Below are 18,703 nucleotides of genomic sequence, written 5' to 3' on the forward strand. Positions count from 1 at the left end.
GGATTTTAGTCTGCCAGGCTCCTCTGTCCATGGGCTTTTCCAGGCATGAATACTGGGGATGGGTTGCCATTTCCTTCTTGGGGAGATCTTCCCAATCCAGGGATCCAACCCATACATCCTGCTTGGCAGGCAGATTCTTTACCATCGAGCCACCCTGGAAGCCTTATTAGCCATGGGAGCCTCATTTAAATATTCCAAACTATAGTTCCATCCCTGAGGACATGGTCCCTCTCTGCTGTGCTCACCTCTGTAGGCTGTGGTGAGATTCAAATGAGGTCTTCACTGAGTTGCTACATAGCAGCCTGTGCAGGCTTTGAAATTGGAAAGCAGTGTTTGCCAGTGTCCAACACAGCACTTCACAGAGAACACATTGACAATGGTGTGGTCCCACAGTCAGGCCCCATTCATCTGTGGGATCAGGTCACACTCCTTAGTGCCTGGGATCCTGGGCCCTTGACTTTTTGTTTTTCTCCTTTTAAGGAGTATGTTTCTCCTTTGCCCCCATCGTCCCATCTCTTGACACTCGTCTCCCCATGCTGGCCACTACTTGGTTTCTTAGAGTCTAAGTGTCCTTCCATTTCTCATGCAACAGTAAGAATAAAAACAAGGAGAAAACATATTTGCTCAACCACATAGGAAAGCATCTGTAGTCTTGACCCCGATTGGGTCTTTATTTTGGAAGTCATTCCAGCAAAATACCCGATGAATTGAGGCTTTCCTTGTGGCACAGCTGGTAAAGAATCTGCCTGCAATACAGGAGACCTGGGTTTGATCCCTGGGTTGGGAAGATACCCTGGGGAAGGGAAAGGCTACCCACTCCAGTATTCTGGCCTGGAGAATTCCGTGAACATACAGTCACGGGGTCACAAAGAGAAGGACACGACTGAGCGACTTTCACTTTCGTGTTTACCTTTGAAAATGCTCAAGGCTGAAACCAGCTCAAGTTTAATAATCACACTCACTTCTTTTGCCCTTTCATAAATCCGTTCTTCAAATGTCATTGCAGTTATGATTTGCACTTGATGATCTGTTAAGACCAAGTTTCTAATGGAGCCTTGTCTTAGTTACCTTTGGCTGCTGTAACAAAATTTCATAGGCTAGTGGCTTCAACAACAGAATTAAAAAAAAAATTCTTTATTAATTTATTTTTGGCTGTACTGGGTTTTCATTGCTGTGTGCTGGCTTTCTCTAGTTGTGACAAGCGGGATCTACTCTCTAGTTGCAAAGCACTGGCTTCTCATTGAGGTGGCTTCTCTTGTTTCAGAGAGCATGGGCTCTAAGTGTACTGGCTTCAGCAGCTGCAGTGCCCAAGCTTAGTTGCTCCGAGGCATGTGGGATCTTTCCAGTCTAGGGATCAAACCTGTGTCCCCTGCATTGGCAGGTGGACTCTTAAACTCTGGACTACAAGGGAAGTCCAGCAACAGAAATTGACATTCCACAGCTCAAGAGTCTGGAAACTTGAGATCAAGGTGCCTGCATGGTCAGGTTCTCATGGGAACCCAAGGGTAGTTGAAGATGGCTGCCTCTTCCTGTGTCTGTTCACAAAAGAGAGAGGGAGAGACCTTGCTCTGTCTTTCTCTTCTTATAAGGCCATGGTACTTTTGGATCAGCCTCCCCCCCACCCCCATCCAGCCCTTATGACCTCATTTAACCTTAATTACCTCCTAAAGACCTATCTCCAGAGACACCAGATACAGCCACATTGGAGGTTAGGGCTTCAGCGTGTGAATTGTGGGGGGCAGGGAGTGGTGGATATATTCAGTGCATATGGAACCTGGAGAAAGTGAGAGAAGAGAGCGAACATTTATTGAGTCCTTACTGGTGAGAAATGGAATATTTCAAGAAATAAAATATTCCCTGCCGTACCAGAAAACAAGGATGTCACTGTCATCAGTGTGAGCTGGTGAGCCCTGAGGGAACTCAGGGAGGAGAAGAACACCTGCCATCTGGCGGCCGTCAGACTGCAGCCACTCCCAGTGATGAGCCCCGAGGGAACTCAGGATGAGAAAATACAGGATGCTGGCCCCAGAAAGCTGAGGTGAGTATCCAAGGAATGATTTCAGTGAGCCCAGACTCCTGCATCTTCCCATACATAGGTAAGCACTAAATCCTTTAACCTGACATATCTAGTTTCTGATTAATTAACGGTAATCTTTTGATGTTCCCAACTATTTACCCTTTGTTGCAAAACTCTTATATATCTTAACTCCTCCCCTCACCTTCTCATAGCAGTTTCTCAGAGCTGTCTGAAACACTGTCTCCTGGGCTTCAGGTCTCATTTTGTCCCAAATAAAGCTTAACTTGCAACTCTCACGTTGTACAAATTTTTCCAATACTGGATACAGTGTCCTGCTTGTTTCTATTCTCAGTCAATCCTCACAACAAGTATAAGATGTCATAGCACCTTTTCCAAGGTCACAAAACTAATAACTGGCCGTGCCCAAGTGTGAACTCTGGTAACCAAAGCCCTGCTCTTTCCATGACACATTCTGCCTCCATCTCCTTTTCTCTCCTTGATTCAGAGCCATGAGCCTCCATTTTCCCTTCCTGCTAGTTCCCAGCTCAGTTGCCTGTAAAGACGACATTGTCACCCATAGTACTCTGAGAAGGACAACAGTGTAGAGGCAGCTCTGAGGATTCCCTCGGGGTCCCCATGGAGTTTAGACTGACAGCTCTGGAAAGCCCGCCCAGAAGGTTCTCTCTCTTTCTTCTCAGCCTCCTTTATGTTGATACACTAAAAAAAAAAAAAAAAAAAAAAAAAAATTGGCTGCACCAGGTCTTAGTTGGTGGATGCAGGATCTAGTTCCCTGATCAGGCTTGAACCTGGCTCCTCTGCATTGGGAGTGTAGAGTCTTAAATACTGGACCACCAGGGAAGTCCCTAGAGTGATACATTTTTTTCCTCATCATTTCAAACTCAACTTGTGTTCCTCCCTCAAGGATGCTTTCTTTGACTTGCCCTTCACCTGTCTTAGCTCTCCCTTACTCTCTTATATATTACCCTTTTCCTTTTGTAAAACTTCATAAATGTTGCTTCATAGATGTAGTAGTTTTAAGATAATCTACACAACGTTTGTCTTCCTACTGGTTTGTAAACTCCCTGAGAGCAGCAAGGTTTTGCCCACTGAAATATCTATAGCTGTTAGAACACTGACATGAAGACCTATAGGGTAGGAAAAGGTGACTCAAGGAAAGTTAATGGTAGAAAGAAGCTACCAGAATCATTTACAGTTGTGTGGCACATATATGCCTGAGAGAGAGCTCCTTCTACTTGGGACCTTTATTAAGTCCTCTGCCTACCACCAACTTGATTCTTCTCCTTTATATTTTGTATGGGGGCACTAGATTTGGCTGACTAAGGATTAAGTTCTTAGAGTAGGGAGAGGTGGCTGAGGAACAGAGCTGGGTGTGCTGGTCAACTCTGGACTCTCCCAAAGGCAGCACATCTGGGGATGCCTGTTTATATCTTATCAGACTCAGTCTCTTTCAGGAAAAAGAGGAAGCAACATCTTGGTGGAACAGAGTATGAAGAGGCACAGGGTGCTCCAGGAGAAATTTATACCAGCTAAAGAAGCCATAGACACGAAGACAGGAAAAGATGGTGCTTTTTCTTTAAAGAATTACAAGGAGCACACTTTTACTGGTGAGTGCATGGAAATGTGATAATATAAATGAAAGAGTTAGATGAATATTCAGTGTTTTAATTATTATCTATTTCTATTTCAGCATGGTTTGGTGGGTGAGTGACTGTGTTCATGTGGAATTGTTTTATAAACTGGAAAAATCCTATGAAAACTTGCTTATTATAAATTTTTTGGGGCCAAGATAGCTTAGAAGAGATACCAAGAAACTATGATGGGAACTTGAATTATTTATGAATTTATTTTATTTATAAACTGAAAATGTTGTCTAATTTCCTTTTTCTAATCCTCTTTTCAAAGACTAGATTATCAATCTATGGTATCTGTTATTATAAATATCAGTGGTCTGGAATGTGTGCTTTCAGCCTGGCATCATCCACCCCTGGACCTTTCTATTCATACATCAGTGTGGCTTCTTGGCAATCCTGCCCTTCTGGGTTTCCAGCAAAACAGCATATTCTTTCTCCAAGCTGGATCCAAAGCCCCCTTTTAAAAAAATGTTTTTTTATTTAGAAATAATTATACACAAATCAGTGTATATACTATAATAATATACTATATAATAATCAATGTTATGATAAACAATGAATGTAAAGCAATCATTTACAATTATGATTTTAATTCAGAGGAAGTTAGAAAAAAAGCTGCATAAAAAACCAAATAAAACAAAAACTAGCCTCCCTCAATAGGGACATCTTGCATGCATATGTGCTCAACTGCTCAGTCGTGTCCAACCCTTTGCAACCCTGTAGTCCACCAGACTCCTCTGTCCATGGGGATTCTCTAGGCAAGAATACTGGAGGTGTTGCCATGCCCTCCTCCAGGGGATCTTCCCAATCCAGGGATTGAACCTATATCTCCTGCATATCCTGGATTGCAGGTAGATTCTTTACCCACTGAGCCACTTGGGAAGCCCAAGGACACCATGCATCACTGTAATAGGATATCACAGCTAGAAGTTGACATCAGTGCAATAATTTTAACTAGACTACAGAACTTACTCAGACCATAACTTTTTTCATGGATTCGTTTGCATATTGTATAGTCCAATGAAATTTGATCCTACATATAGATTCTCTACACTTCTTTCAATGATTGTTTAAGACTTTGATTTTTCATCCTAAATTCCTACCTGGAGTGATTTTTCCCAATCGGTCATGATTGGTTTGATGGATAATTTTCTGGCTTTATTTCATATTTAAAGCCTTGTGGTTAAGCTGTCTTTCTTACATTCCATTATATTCATTCATTTACTCAATTAAAATGTTGTTCATTGGGGTACCACCTCACACTGGTCAGAATGGCCATAATTAAAAAGTCTACATATAACAAACACTGGATAAGGTGTGGCAAAAAGAAACGCTCCTACACTGTTAGTGGGAATGTAAATTGGTGCAGCCACTATGGAAAACTGTATAGAAATTCCTCGGAAAACTAAAAATATGATCCAAGAACCCCACTTCTTGCATGCATACATACAAAACTATAAATCTAAAAGATACATATACCCCTATATTCATAACATCTCTATTCACTGTGTGTGTGTGCGTATATATACATACACATATGTATATGAACCACTTTACTGTACAGCAGAAATTAACACTTTTTTAAATTAATTAATTTTTTAATTGGAGGATAATTGCTGTACAATATAGTGTTTGTTTTCACTTTACAACAATGGGAGTCAGTTACGTATATATAGTTATATCCCCTCCCTCTTGAACCTCCCTCCCACCATTTCACCAATAGATTTAAGGGACTAGATCTGATAGACAGAGTGCCTGATGAACTATGGACAGAGGTTCGGGACATTGTACAGGAGACAGGGATCAAGACCATCCCCGTGGAAAAGAAATGCAAAAAAGCAAAATGGCTGTCTGAGAACGCCTTACAAATAGCTGGGAAAAGAAGAGAAGCAAAAAGCAAAGGAGAAAAGGAAAGATATTCCCATCTGAATGCAGAGTTCCAAAGAATAGCAAGGAGAGATAAGAAAGCCTTCCTCAGCGATCAATGCAAAGAAATAGAGGAAAACAACAGAATGGGAAAGACTAGAGATCTCTTCAAGAAAATTGGAGATACTAAGGGAATATTTCATGCAAAGATGGGCTCGATAAAGGACAGAAATGGTATGGACCTAACAGAAGAACTGTACAAAAAAGATCTTCACAACCCAGATAATCACGATGGTGTGATCACTCACCTAGAGCCAGACATCCTGGAATGTGAAGTCAAGTGGGCCTTAGAAAGCATCACTATGAACAAAGCTAGTGGAGGTGATGGAATTCCAGTTGAGCTATTCCACATCCTCAAAGATGATGCTGTGAAAGTGCTGCACTCAATATGTCAGCAAATCTGGAAAACTCAGCAATGGCCACAAGACTGGAAAAGGTCAGTTTTCATTCCAATTCCAAAGAAAGGCAATGCCAAAGAATGCTCAAACTACCGCACAATTGCACTCATCTCACATGCTAGTAAAGTAATGCTCAAAATTCTCCAAGCCAGGCTTCAGCAATACGTGAACCGTGAACTTCCAGATGTTCAAGCTGGTTTTAGAAAAAGCAGAGGAACTAGAGATCAAATTGCCAACATCCTCTGGATCATCGAAAAAGCAAGAGAGTTCCAGAAGAACATCTATTTCTGCTTTATTGACTATGCCAAAGCCTTTGATTGTGTGGATCACAATAAACTGTGGAAAATTCTTCAAGAGATGGGAATACCAGACCACCTGACCTGCCTCTTGAGAAACCTGTATGCAGGTTAGGAAGCAACAGTTAGAACTGGACATGGAACAATAGACTGGTTCCAAATAGGAAAAGGAGTACATCAAGGCTGTATATTGTCACCCTGGTTATTTAACTTATATGCAGAGTACATCATGAGAAACGCTGGGCTGGAAGAAACACAAGCTGGAATCAAGATTGCCGAGAGAAATATCAATAACCACAGATATGCAGATGACACCACCCTTATGGCAGAAAGTGAAGAAGAACTAAAGAGCCTGTTGATGAAAGTGAAAGAGGAGAGTGAAAGAGTTGGCTTAAAGCTCAATGTTCAGAAAACTAAGATCATGGCATCTTGTCCCATCACCTCATGGGAAATAGATGGGGAAACAGTGTCAGACTTTATTTTTTTGGGCTCCAAAACCACTGCTGATGGTGATTGCAGCCATGAAATTAAAAGACACTTACTTCTTGGAAGGAAGGTTATGACCAACCTAGATAGCATATTTAAAAGCAGAGACATTACTTTGCCAACAAAAGTCCGTCTAGTCAAGGCTATGGTTTTTCCAGTGGTCCTGTATGGATGTGACAGTTGGACGGTGAAGAAACCTGAGCACAGCAGAGCTGATGCTTTTGATCCGTGGTGTTGGAGAAGACTCTTGAGAGTCCCTTGGACTGCAAGGAGATCCAACCAGTCCATCCTAAAGGAGATCAAACCTGGGTGTTCATTGGAAGGACTGATGTTGAAGCTGAAACTCCAATACTTTGGCCACCTCATGCGAAGAGTTGACTCATTGGAAAAGACTCTAATGCTGGGAAGGATTGGGATCAGGAGGAGAAGGGGACGACAGAGGATGAGATGGTTGGATGGCATCACTGACTCGATGGACATGGGTTTGGGTAAACTCCGGGAGTTGGTGATGGACAGGGAGGCCTAGCGTGCTGCGATTCATGGGGTCGCAAAGAGTCGGACACAACTGAGCGACTGAACTGAACTGAACTGAGGCCATCACAGAGCATTGGCTGGGCTCCCTGTAACACAGCATTGCAAATTAACCATACTTCATATTGCTCAATGGTAGTTTTTTTCTTGCCTGTTTTTCTATCCTTTGTCTTTGCCCAGGGCATTGTCACATTACATCATTTACTGCAATGAACTTTTAGCTATCAAATAGCTGAGAAAAGAAGAGAAATGAAAGGCAAAGGAGAAAACAGATATGCCCATATGAATGCAGAGTTCCAAATAATAGTGAGGAGAGATAGGAAAACCTTCTTAAGTGGACGCTGCTATGCATGAGCCCTAATGAACTGCATTGGCTACATCATCTTAGTCTAACTAATTATAAGAAAAATTGTAGGAAAATGTTTTGTAAATAAATGGTACGAGTGGTACTACATAATGACAAACATTGTGAAAGTGATGTGAAGGCTGTTATCTGGAAAACCCAAATGTAGTGGAAGTCCCAAGGCTATGATCCTGATCTGTAGGTGGAAGCCCTATCACGAGGGACTATTTGGATTTGCTTCCAAAATTGGAGTTAATTGTTTAGAACTTCAGCACTTTAATAAGGCAACAAAACTCTCATTCCTTGCCAAAGTTTAATTGAGAAGGCTCTGTTTTCCCCAATGATAGCTCTCCTTCAAAGACTAGACATTGCTTTCTTCCTAAGCTTACTTTTAAGGTTTTGATTGAAGACATTCAATTGCAGGCCTGGCTTCAAAGCATAGTTTGTAACCAAGAAGGATTTCCTGGTTTACATTGGTTAATTAATGATAATATTGATATAAAAGAAGAAAGAGTTCCCAAATCTCAGCAATTTCCAATAGTGGTAGATGTAACCCCTGTGTAAACAGATAAACCAAAATGTCCCTTGAAAGAATTCAATCTCAAGTTCCTTATTTCACAAGCATCACCCTCTCCTTTGCTTTGCTTCCCCCCACCCCTGATTTTTTTCATTCTTCACATTCAGCATCATGACCATGCTGGCTAAGCCAGTCCACGGTAATTGCACATGTACTTCTTGTCTGAATCAATAGTGAATTTCCACTTACTTAGTGAATTAACCACAATAAATGTATTTACTGAGGCTGGCGTGTTTTAGTCAAACAACACATAGCAGCTCCTTTGAAGATCAGGAGCAAAATCTAAATCACATGTTATTTGAAAGGTGACTATATTGTCAAACAAGAAATGAAAAGAAAAAGAAGAAAATAAGAGATAGAGAGGAGGAAGATCAGAAAGAAGGAAGATGGGAACAAAGGAAAAAAAGAAAGGGAAGACGAAAAGGGGAAAGAAAAACACTAAAAGAAAATGAAGAAAGCAGAAGGGGAAGGCCAAGAAAAGGGGACAGATCCTGTAACTTCAAATAAAGTTTAAAGTTGCATTTTTCCATGGGACTATCTACCTACAGTTTCAATGGTTTTGGCTGTGTCACGGCACATCATTCTTCTATTGATGCAAGAACTAATAAACTGACCTAACAAGACCTCCAGGGCTTCCCTGATGGCTCAGATGGTAAAGAATTTGCCTGCAATGCAGGAGACCACCTGCAGTGCAGGAGACTCAGGTTCGATCCATGGGTTAGGAAGATCCCCTGGAGGAGGGCATGGCAACTCACTCCAGTATTCTTACTTGGAAAATTCCATGGGCAGAGGAACCTGGTGGGCTACAGTCCATGGTGTTCCAAAGAGTTGGACACCACTGAGTGATTGAGCATGCATACAAACAGGCAATATTCCACTTTGTATGTACCAACAAGACCTCAACTGCGGCTAAGATTTACACTTTACAAGTGCCATCTTGGAGCAGGTTGACCAGCTGTCTGGGTTTTCCTGGGACTGCAGAGATTCCCTAGATGTGGGATTTTCTCTCTTAAACCAAGGATAGTCCAGATGAAATGAGATGTTTCTCCTGGGCCTGAGGAATTTTCCAGGGTGTGAAATTTAGAGTGTTAATACCAAGATAGTCTTGGGCAAATTGAGAAAAGTTGGTCACTTTGTCTTACGTCTCTGACTACAGTGTAGGAAACTCTTCAGTTAATTTTAGCACATCTGCTTGCCAGCATCTGTACTAAATGTTGTACATACTGTAGTGGACTTTTCTCCCCTGCTTGCCTAGCACTCCAGTATTCTTTGGGAATACTGTGGCTCTAATCAGGCTTCGTGTATTGGTCCCTTTGCTCTTATCATCTCTCTGGAAGTGAGAAAGTCAACCAGGCTGGACCAAGCCTAGTAGTTGGCACCTGACACAATGGAAATGGTAATTAGTTGAGGGTTGAACACGTCACACAAGAAAGACAGCCTTTGGGAGAGAACAGTTCCTTTTGCTTCTCATGAAGACTATCTTGGTCATCCTGCCCATCATGTTTGACAAAGTCAATAGATGCAAAGGAAGTGGAACAGCAGAGAGAATGGGGATACAGAGCATCCTTGGAGCCCCTGGATCCTGCCATGCCTGAAGCCGACACCATTCCTAGATTGTCCAGTTTTATGAGCTAATCTATTCTCTCCCCTTTTAAAGACATTCTAGCTTTATTGATGTATAATTGACCAATAAAATCAAAAGACATTTACAGTGTACACTGCGGTGATTTGATATATATATTTCCTTCTATAAAGCTAGTCTGAGTTGGGTGCCTGTCACATATAACAATAGACTTGTGACTCATAAACTTACATAGACTTAATCTTCTATTCTGGACTCGGTCCTGTGACACAGGTATAGGATGAACCATATGAGATCATGAATATTTGACTTCCCTTGGCTTCAAATATGGCAATTTCACTTGGTTCAATTTAAGTATTTTCATTTTACAGAGAAGGAAAAAACTCATCTGTAAGTAAGTAGTATGCCTCCTGTTGCACATTTATTCTTTAGCAGACCTGGAATCAAATCCAAGTCTGCTTGATTCTAAAGTACATGAATACATTTCCAGTTGTTTATGCTGCCAGACAAAAAGAAATCTCTAGAGAGTTGCCCTTTGCTACCTAACAAATGCCTTGAAAAGACACTGTGCTGTGACTCATACCCTGTGTGTATGAAGCTGTACATGGTGCCAAACACCTATTTGCTGCGTCCCAAGTTCCAGTTTCACTGAATGTATTGTAAAGAGAGGCCAGATACCTCAATATATCAAGAAAGATAGAAATCCCGTTCTATACTGGTGTGAATTTACATTCTGGTATGGATAAAGCTCCAGGAGACCACATATCAGATTTCCAAATTTACTCCAGCTTTGATTTTCACTGACAATCAAGAAACGCAATTTTTGACAAAGGAAAAATTCTTTACCTATTCTACAGAGGTTGCTTAATTGCTTCCCATAACTCAAACCTAACGCATTTGTCATGGACTAGTCAGTGAGATAAGCATTCTGGTTATGTTCTTTTATCGTAGGCACCCTAGGTATTTACCTGCTGGTACAACAGAACAATGCTTGCTTGGAAAATGTTTCTTTCCATGGTGGTGTTCTGCATGCTCTAAAAACCTCCCAGTAGGATTTGGAGAAGCTCCTGTGTCACTTTTTAGCATTTATTATATGTAAGGTTATCACAATTCAGGATTGTCTGTTAATTTTAACAAATTACAGAAAACAAGACTTCTTAGAGGATGGAAGCTATTCTGTAGTAACTGTCTTTGACATTATCTGCCGATCATCTCTTTTGCATGAATTTCCCTTCCTGACTACCTGGTACTTCCCAGGTGGCACCCAATATTAAAGAATCCGCCTGCCAATGCAAGAGACGTAAGAGATGCGGGTTGGATTCCTGGGCCAGGAAGATCCCCTGGAGGAAGGAATGCTCACCCACTTCAATATTTTTGCCTGAAAAATTTCATTGACTGAGGAACCTGGCAGGTTACAGTCCAGGGGCCGCAAAGGGTCGGACACGACTGGGTGATAGTACCACTACCTGGCTGGGGGCTGTAGTCGTCAGATACTGCAGCTATGATGCTAAAGCACGATAAGCACCCTCAAAACAAGCCTTTCTTTTTTCTCATCACAGCAGGTTTGAAACGCCCAAGCTCACACAGCTGGCAGACGGTGAAACTGAGATCCACTGGTTCAACAGATAACATTGAGCTCCTACTAAGTGCCAGTCAGAAGAAGATGCTGATTAAAAACCCAACCAAAAGCTATTTATGTCTTAGATGATGAAGTTACAAGTGAAAACAATATCATGACAGCTCTGGAGAGAAAATGAAAAAGAGAGACTATATCAAGCAGGAAAAGATCTGACATGATCTAATAAAGTCAGAAGTGCTGTGTTTGCCAGAGATTGGGGATATGGACACACTGGCCAGAACAGCAGCCCAAGTTAGATCATAGCAAGAACAATCAGACAATGCAAATATTAAAGCACTCCAAGAGGAAGCTCGTACTGCATTTCTAATTTGCGAAAGAGGACAAAGAGAAGGGAAATATTTGAAATCACTTTTGAGTATCTCTTCTGTGCCAGGCATTGTCACACAAGAAAAATTCACATGGAGATCATCTAAGGAAAATGCATATCATTTCACATTTTACCTCTCTCTGGATATCATTTTCTTTAGGTTTAATGCAAGAATAGCATTCTTTCTTTCTTAGCATTGTCTTGCTGTTGTTCATTTGCTATATTGTGTCTGACTCTTTGTGACCCCATGGACTGAAGCACACCAGGCTTTCCTGTCCTTCACTATCTCCTGGAGTTTGCTCAAATTCATGTCCATTGAATCCGTGATGCTACGCAATCCTCTCATCCTGTGGCCCCCTTCTCCTCTTGCCTTCAGTCTTTTCTAACATCATAGTCTTTCCCAATGAGTTGGCTCTTTGCATCAGGTGGCCAAAGTATTGGAACTTCAGCATCAGCATTGTCTTAGTTTAGGTCTAACACACTGCAGGTCTCCGATAAATGGTAGTCCTCTTGACAAACTCTGTTAGTTGATTCTCAGTGTTGACTTTGCTATTTTTTTTTTTTTTACTAACAGAGGCCTTGTCTGTTTGAGAGAGGCAATGGCACCCAGTAATACCCATCTTCCCAGACTCTCTGTGACCAGGGAAGGTCATGTGACCCACCCAGCAGGAACAATGATGCATAAGCAGGGGTTGATGGAAAAGGTTGCTAGGAAACCTCCTAAAGGAGAAAGACAGCTGGTGCCACCTGTTCAGATTTTGCTCTTTGTATTTTGCCTTCACACAGAAGGCAGTCATGACATTGATGTAGACTTGACATTTTGTGATCATGATAAAGAGTTCCATAGGCCAAGATGGAAGAGCAGAAAGGTAGTAGGAACCTGGGTCTCTGATGACCTTGTGAGGCCATTGTACCTACCCTTGACTGCATATCTCCAAACTCACTTCTGTTTAAAAAGAGGAGAAGCATAAGCATTGAGTCAGGTCACTGAAGTTGTGTTTCTGCTACATGAAATCAAACATTAATGGCGCAACTGTTCTGCCCCTCCTTGTCCTGTTCTGAATATGGACGATCTTCACATTTGTGTATTGTACTTCATAGTTGCAAAAGATGTGGCCTCTTTTTGAACAAACTTTCTGCAATAGCTCATTTTTCTTTCTAGATGAGGCATTATTTGGCTGCCAGTATAACAGAATTCTGCTTGAAAGAAAACAGCAATTAAACACATCTTTTTTTTAAAACCAGCCATCCAATACACAATCACAATAGCCTACAAAAACAGCTCCAACCTGGCTAAATGACTGTGCTGAGCTTGGTTTTGCCAACCATGGCAACATCAGAGTAAACAAACAAAAAAAAGAATTTAAAATAAAAAAGACATCCAATGGAACTGATATAAGCCAAGAATTCATGTGGCTTCTTTTGAGACTTGCACTCCTATAACTTCAGCAGTAAAATTTGGTAGAAGAAAAGCAAAGACTTTCAGGGCAGAGAATCCAGGTTCAAATCCCCACTGAGTCACTTACCAGCTGTAGAATTTGACATAAGCCTTTTCCTTGTGCCTCAGCTGGTAAAGAATCCTCCTGCAATGTGGGAGACCTGGGTTCAATCCCTGGGTTGGGAAGATCCCCTGGAGAAGGGAAAGGCTACCACTCCAGTATTCTGGCCTGGAGAATTCCATGGACTGTATAGTCCATGGGGTCACAAAGAGTCAGACACGACTGAGCGACTTTCACATTCACTTTTCACCTGTTTAGGGTTTAGTTTTCTGTATTGCAAAATTGCGATAATAGTGATGACAATAGCAACCACAAAAATACCTCTGTAAAGAGCTGATATAAAATTAAGGGGAAGTATGTGAAAGGTATGTGTATGTACTAAAATATGACGCAAGCTTTCATTGCTACTGAGAGGTGAAAAGATATATTAAGTGTGGAATAGCACCAAAATTGTCTAGTTGCCTTCTGGCATGGATGCAAGTTCTAGAGGAGTGAAGCTGAGATGCTGAAGGATATATTGAGTGTAGATTCTCTGTTGAATGTGAGCAGTGCAGGCAGATCTTGCATGGTTATAATTAAATGTTTCTTGCAAACATAGGCATCAATCATTAATGTCAGTGGGGAAAGGAAGGAAGAAAACGACCGTTTTTGAGCACTTTTTATGACACTTTGGTGGGGCTTCCCTGATGGCTCAAGCTATAAGGAATCTGGCTGCCAATGCAGGAGACACAGGAGACTTGGGTTCGATCCCTGGGTTGGACAGATTCCCTGGAGAAGAAAATGGAAACCCACTCCAGTATTCTTTTTTTTTAAAATTAATTTATCTTAATTGGAGGTTAATTACTTTACAATATTGTAGTGGTTTTTGTCATACATTGACATGAATCAGCCATGGGTGTACATGTGTCCCCCATTCTGAACTCCCCTCCCACTTCCTTTCGCATCCCATCCCTCAGGGTCATCCCAGTGCACTGGCCCTGAGCACCCTGTCTCAGGCATTGAACCTGGACTGGTGATCTATTTCACATATGGTAGTATACATGTTTCAATGCTATTCTCTCAAATCATTCCACCCTCACCTTCTCCCACAGAGTTCAAAAGTCTGTTCTTTATTTCTGTGTCTCTTTTGCTGTCTTGCATATAGGGTCATCGTTACCATCTTTCTAAATTCTATATATATGTGTTAATATACTTTATTGCTGTTTTTCTTTCTGACTTACTTCGCTTTGTATAATAGGCTCCAATTTCATCCACTTCATTAGAACTGATTCAAAAGTGTTCTTTTTAACAGCTGAATAATATTCCATTGTGTATATGTACTGCAGCTTCCTTATCCATTCATCTGCCGATGGACATCTAGGTTGCTTCCATGTCCTGGCTATTGTAAACAGTGCTGCGATGAACATTGGGGTACACGCATCTCTTTCAAGTCTGGTTTCCTTGGTGTGTATGCCCAGTAGTGGGATTGCTGGGTCATATGGCAGTTCTATTTCCAGTTTTTTGAGGAATCTCCACACTGTTCTCCATAGTGGCTGTACTAGTTTGCATTCCCACCAACAGTGTAAGAGGGTTCTCTTTTCTCCACACCCTCTCCAGCATTTATTGTTTGACTTTTTGATAGCAGCCATTCTGACAGGCATGAGATGGTACCTCATTGTGGTTTTGATTTGCATTTCTCTGATAATGAGTGATGTTGAGGATCTTTTCATGTGTTTGTTAGCCATCTGTATGTCTTCTTTGGAGAAATGTCTGTTTAGTTCTTTGGCCCATGTTTTGACTGGGTCATTTCTTTTTCTGGTATTGAGCTGCATGAGCTGCTTGTATATATTTGAGATTAATTCTTTGTTGGTTGCTTTGTTTGCTATTATTTTCTCCCATTCTGAAGGCTGTCTTTTCACCTTGCTTATAGTTTCCTTCGTTGTGCAAAAGCTTTTAAGTTTAATTAGGTCCCATTTGTTTATTTTTGCTTTTATTTCCATTACTCTGGGAAGTAGGTCATAGAGGATCCTGCTGTGCTTTATGTCAGAGCCACTTCAGTATTCTTGTGTGTAGAATCGCATGGACAGTGGAGCCCGGTCGGCTATGGTCCATGGTGTTGCGGAGTCGACATGACTAAAGTGGTTGAGTGCACAGTGACACACACACACACTGCCCTTTGGTGTTTTACATATATGATCTCCTATAATGAACTGGAGATGTGAAGCTGCATCTACAAATCCTCTGAGGACAGAGGTTTTTAAAATTAACTTTTATTGGCATATAGTTGCTTTACAATGCGGTTAGTTTTCACTCTACAGTAAAGTGAATTAGTTATGCATATATCCCCTTTGTTTTAGATTTCCTTCCCATTTAGGTCACCACAGAGCATTGACTAGAGTTCCCTGTGCTATACGCTAGGTTCTCATTAGTACAGAGCTTTCACATTTACAAAAATGGCGTTATCCTGGATGCAAATTTGGTGGGATAACTTGACTAAGACACAAGGTTCAGGGATGTGGACACAAGTAAGGAGGTTTGGGTGTGGACCAGGCTTAGGTGAAAGGTCTGGGATCTGAAGTTAGCTTATTAGTCACTCATGGAAAGATGAGAGCCTCCTTAACCTTGGATTAAGCCCTGTTCATCTGGAGGAAAAGAAGAGGAAAGAATTTCTAGCCATAAAGACCTGTTCCATCAGCTTGCCATACACCTCTAGGTAATAACGGGTGCAAACATTTGCTGTGTGGCTGGCACTGTGCTGAATACTTTAAATTATTAAGTCACTTATCTCTTCAACAACCTTGTGAGATGGGTATGATGATTATCCCCATTTTTCAGATGAGAAAACTGAGGAACAGAGAGGTTAAAAGACTTGCCCCAATTCACCCAGTTGGATTGGAATCAAGGCAGCCTGGCTCTGGGGGCCCTGCCTTTCATGATGATGTTATTTTACCTCTTCAGGGGAGAAATAAAGTAGAACATATGTCAGACAGCTGGGCTGTGAATCTTGAGGACTCTGCTTCTTAAGAAAGTCCAAAAAATTCATGTGTTTTCTTGGTGAAATAAAGGCTGAAGAATTGCTCAGTGATCCTTTCAGCATCTCAGTGAATTAAAATGTAACCCACTACGCACATACAGCAAAGTTTCTCCATATTCTAATGGGAGATTTAGGGATTTGAGAAGGCATCTGGAATTTATTTATGCTGTTTGGGTTTTGAAATTCAATATTAACTTCTTATAATGAAAAGAGACAAAGGAGTCAGAGTGGGCCAGATTAGGGAAATCCGACACACAGGGCATAGATTTGAAAACTAGACTTTAATGTCTGGGTAAAACATAGCTCCAAATACCCTGGACCATTTGTCTTTAAAAGGAAAAAGTCCACATTTTAAAAATCATTTTAACTCTCTGTATATATGTCAATGGAATGGACTGTATGTTAGGATTTTCTTTCTCTTCCGAATAACATTGTAGATGCTCAAGTATTAATAATTCACTTGCCAATGCTGAGATTACATATGGCACCAAGATAATTAGAAAAATATCATATTGACTGTCTCAGTTTTTCATTCTGATCCAGAGGAGGCAACGTGGGCTTCAGAGTCAGGCAGCCAGGACTGGTTTTGCCAGTAAAATATTTGGGTAATCTCGCCAAAGAAAGAAAGCTCAAGTGTTACTCAGTTATGTCTGACTCTTTGAGCCCCTGTGAACTGCAGCCTGCCTGGCTCCTCTGTCCATGAGGATTCTCCAGGCAAGAATACTGGCGTGAGTAGCCTTTCTCTTCTCCAGGGGATCTTCCTGACCCAGGGATCAAACATAGGTCTCCTTGCAGGCAGATTCTTTACCATCCGAGCCACCAGGGAAGCCAGTCTCCCGAAACCAGTTGGGGAAACGGGGCATAGAGGATATCTCAAAGCAGAACGTATAAGGTGGAAAGCAGGGATTAAAAACTGGGCATAATTTAAGTGGTTCATTATGGTCAATGTGAAAAGTATCAATACTTGTAAGGCCAGGTAGTTGATGGAACCTGAGAGGTAAGATCATAAGAAGTCTTATGTCTCAAGCCAGGTGTTTGGACCTTTTTCTGAAAGCAACAGGGAACTACCAAAGTGTTGTTTTAATTGCAGTCTTTTGGAACACTGGACAGAATTGTTTTTCCTTATTATGAATGTAGTAACATATTGTAGGAAGAAATAAAGAACAAGGGAAATACTTTGAATTTCAAGAGCTTTTACTAAAATCCTGGGAATATTTTCCTTTCTTATAGATGGATGCTTTAATAAAATGTAACCAGATTATAACCACTCTTTTACAATCTTTTGTATTACAATTATATAAATACCTATGTAAGTCAATGTAGATTTGTTCATATTGTCATTTCAATGGTTGTATGAATATGCCATAATTTCTTTAATATTGTCCTATTCTTGGATGTTTCCGTATGTTGGGATAATAAAGGCTCCTGTAATGAACATCTTTTCATAACTAAGTTTTACCTTATTTTTAATTTTTTTTATGTGTGTGTTTTTGGTCCCGCTGCATGGCTTATGGGATTTTAGTTCGCTGACCAGGGATTGAACCCGTGCCCTTGGCAGTGAAAGTGCAGAGTCCTAACTACTGGACTGAAGGGAATCCCCTATAACTAAATTTTAGCACATATCCATAATAATTTGCTTAGACTCCCAACAATTTCCTTAGACTCAGTGGTAAAGAACCTGCCTGCCAATGCAGGAGATGCGAGAGACCTGGGTATGATCTCTAGGTTGGGAAGATTCCCTGGAGTAGGAAATGGCAACCCACTCCAGTATTCTTGCCTGGAAAATCCCATGGACAGAGGAGCCTGGTGGGCTACAGTTCATGAGGCTGCAAAAGAGTCAGAGACAGCTTAGTGACTGAGCATACACATCACAATTTCCTTGGTATAAATTTTAAGACGTGGAATAGTGCGCTAATTTTGAAAAGTTTCACGTAGACTGCCATAGTACTCGTCAGTGAAGCTGTGTAAATTAACAACTTTAACAGCAGAGTTTAGGCTGCTCATTTCACTCTAGAGCCTAAGCAGGACATGGCAGTTAATTTCTGATAGATTAGACATACTGTTCTAAGAAAACAACAGAGAGGGTGAAATTGGAGTAACTGGGAGAAATGGAGATGTCAACAGTGGGAAAGTGCATCTTGAAAGAGGGAATTGGTTGTATATTCAGGTATTTGAGACACCACCATGTAGAAGGAGGCTTGGCCCCATCCTATGTAGTTCTCAAGGACAGAACTAGTGAAAGTGAAAGTGTTAGTTGCTCAGTCGTGTCTGACTCTTTGTGACCTCACCAACTGTAGCCCTCCAGTCTCCTCTGTCCATAGAATTCTCCAGGTAAGAATACTAGAGTGGGTTGCCATTTACTTCTCCAGGGTGGCTTCCCAACCCAGGGATCAAACCTGGGTCTTCTGCACTGCAGGCAGATTCTTTACCTTCTGAG

The 18,703-nt window shown here is 41.3% G+C and overlaps 1 protein-coding gene and 1 long non-coding RNA gene across 3 annotated transcripts in view; one reads left to right on the forward strand and one right to left on the reverse strand.

The window, feature by feature from the left end:
* C1QTNF7 (C1q and TNF related 7) overlaps positions 1-18,703 on the reverse strand; it is a 135,017-nt gene that overhangs the window by 86,753 nt on the left and 29,561 nt on the right. The gene's annotated exons all lie outside the window — the stretch shown is intronic.
* LOC145547267 (uncharacterized) lies at positions 1,681-11,735 on the forward strand. The gene is made up of 3 exons (XR_014083692.1): positions 1,681-2,038; positions 3,480-3,642; positions 11,368-11,735. It is a non-coding gene; the product is annotated as an uncharacterized LOC145547267 (long non-coding RNA).

This window comes from Giraffa tippelskirchi, chromosome 1, assembly GCF_054371585.1.
Source record: "Giraffa tippelskirchi isolate mGirTip1 chromosome 1, T2T-mGirTip1v1.2.pri, whole genome shotgun sequence".
Taxonomy (NCBI): Eukaryota; Metazoa; Chordata; class Mammalia; order Artiodactyla; family Giraffidae; genus Giraffa; species Giraffa tippelskirchi.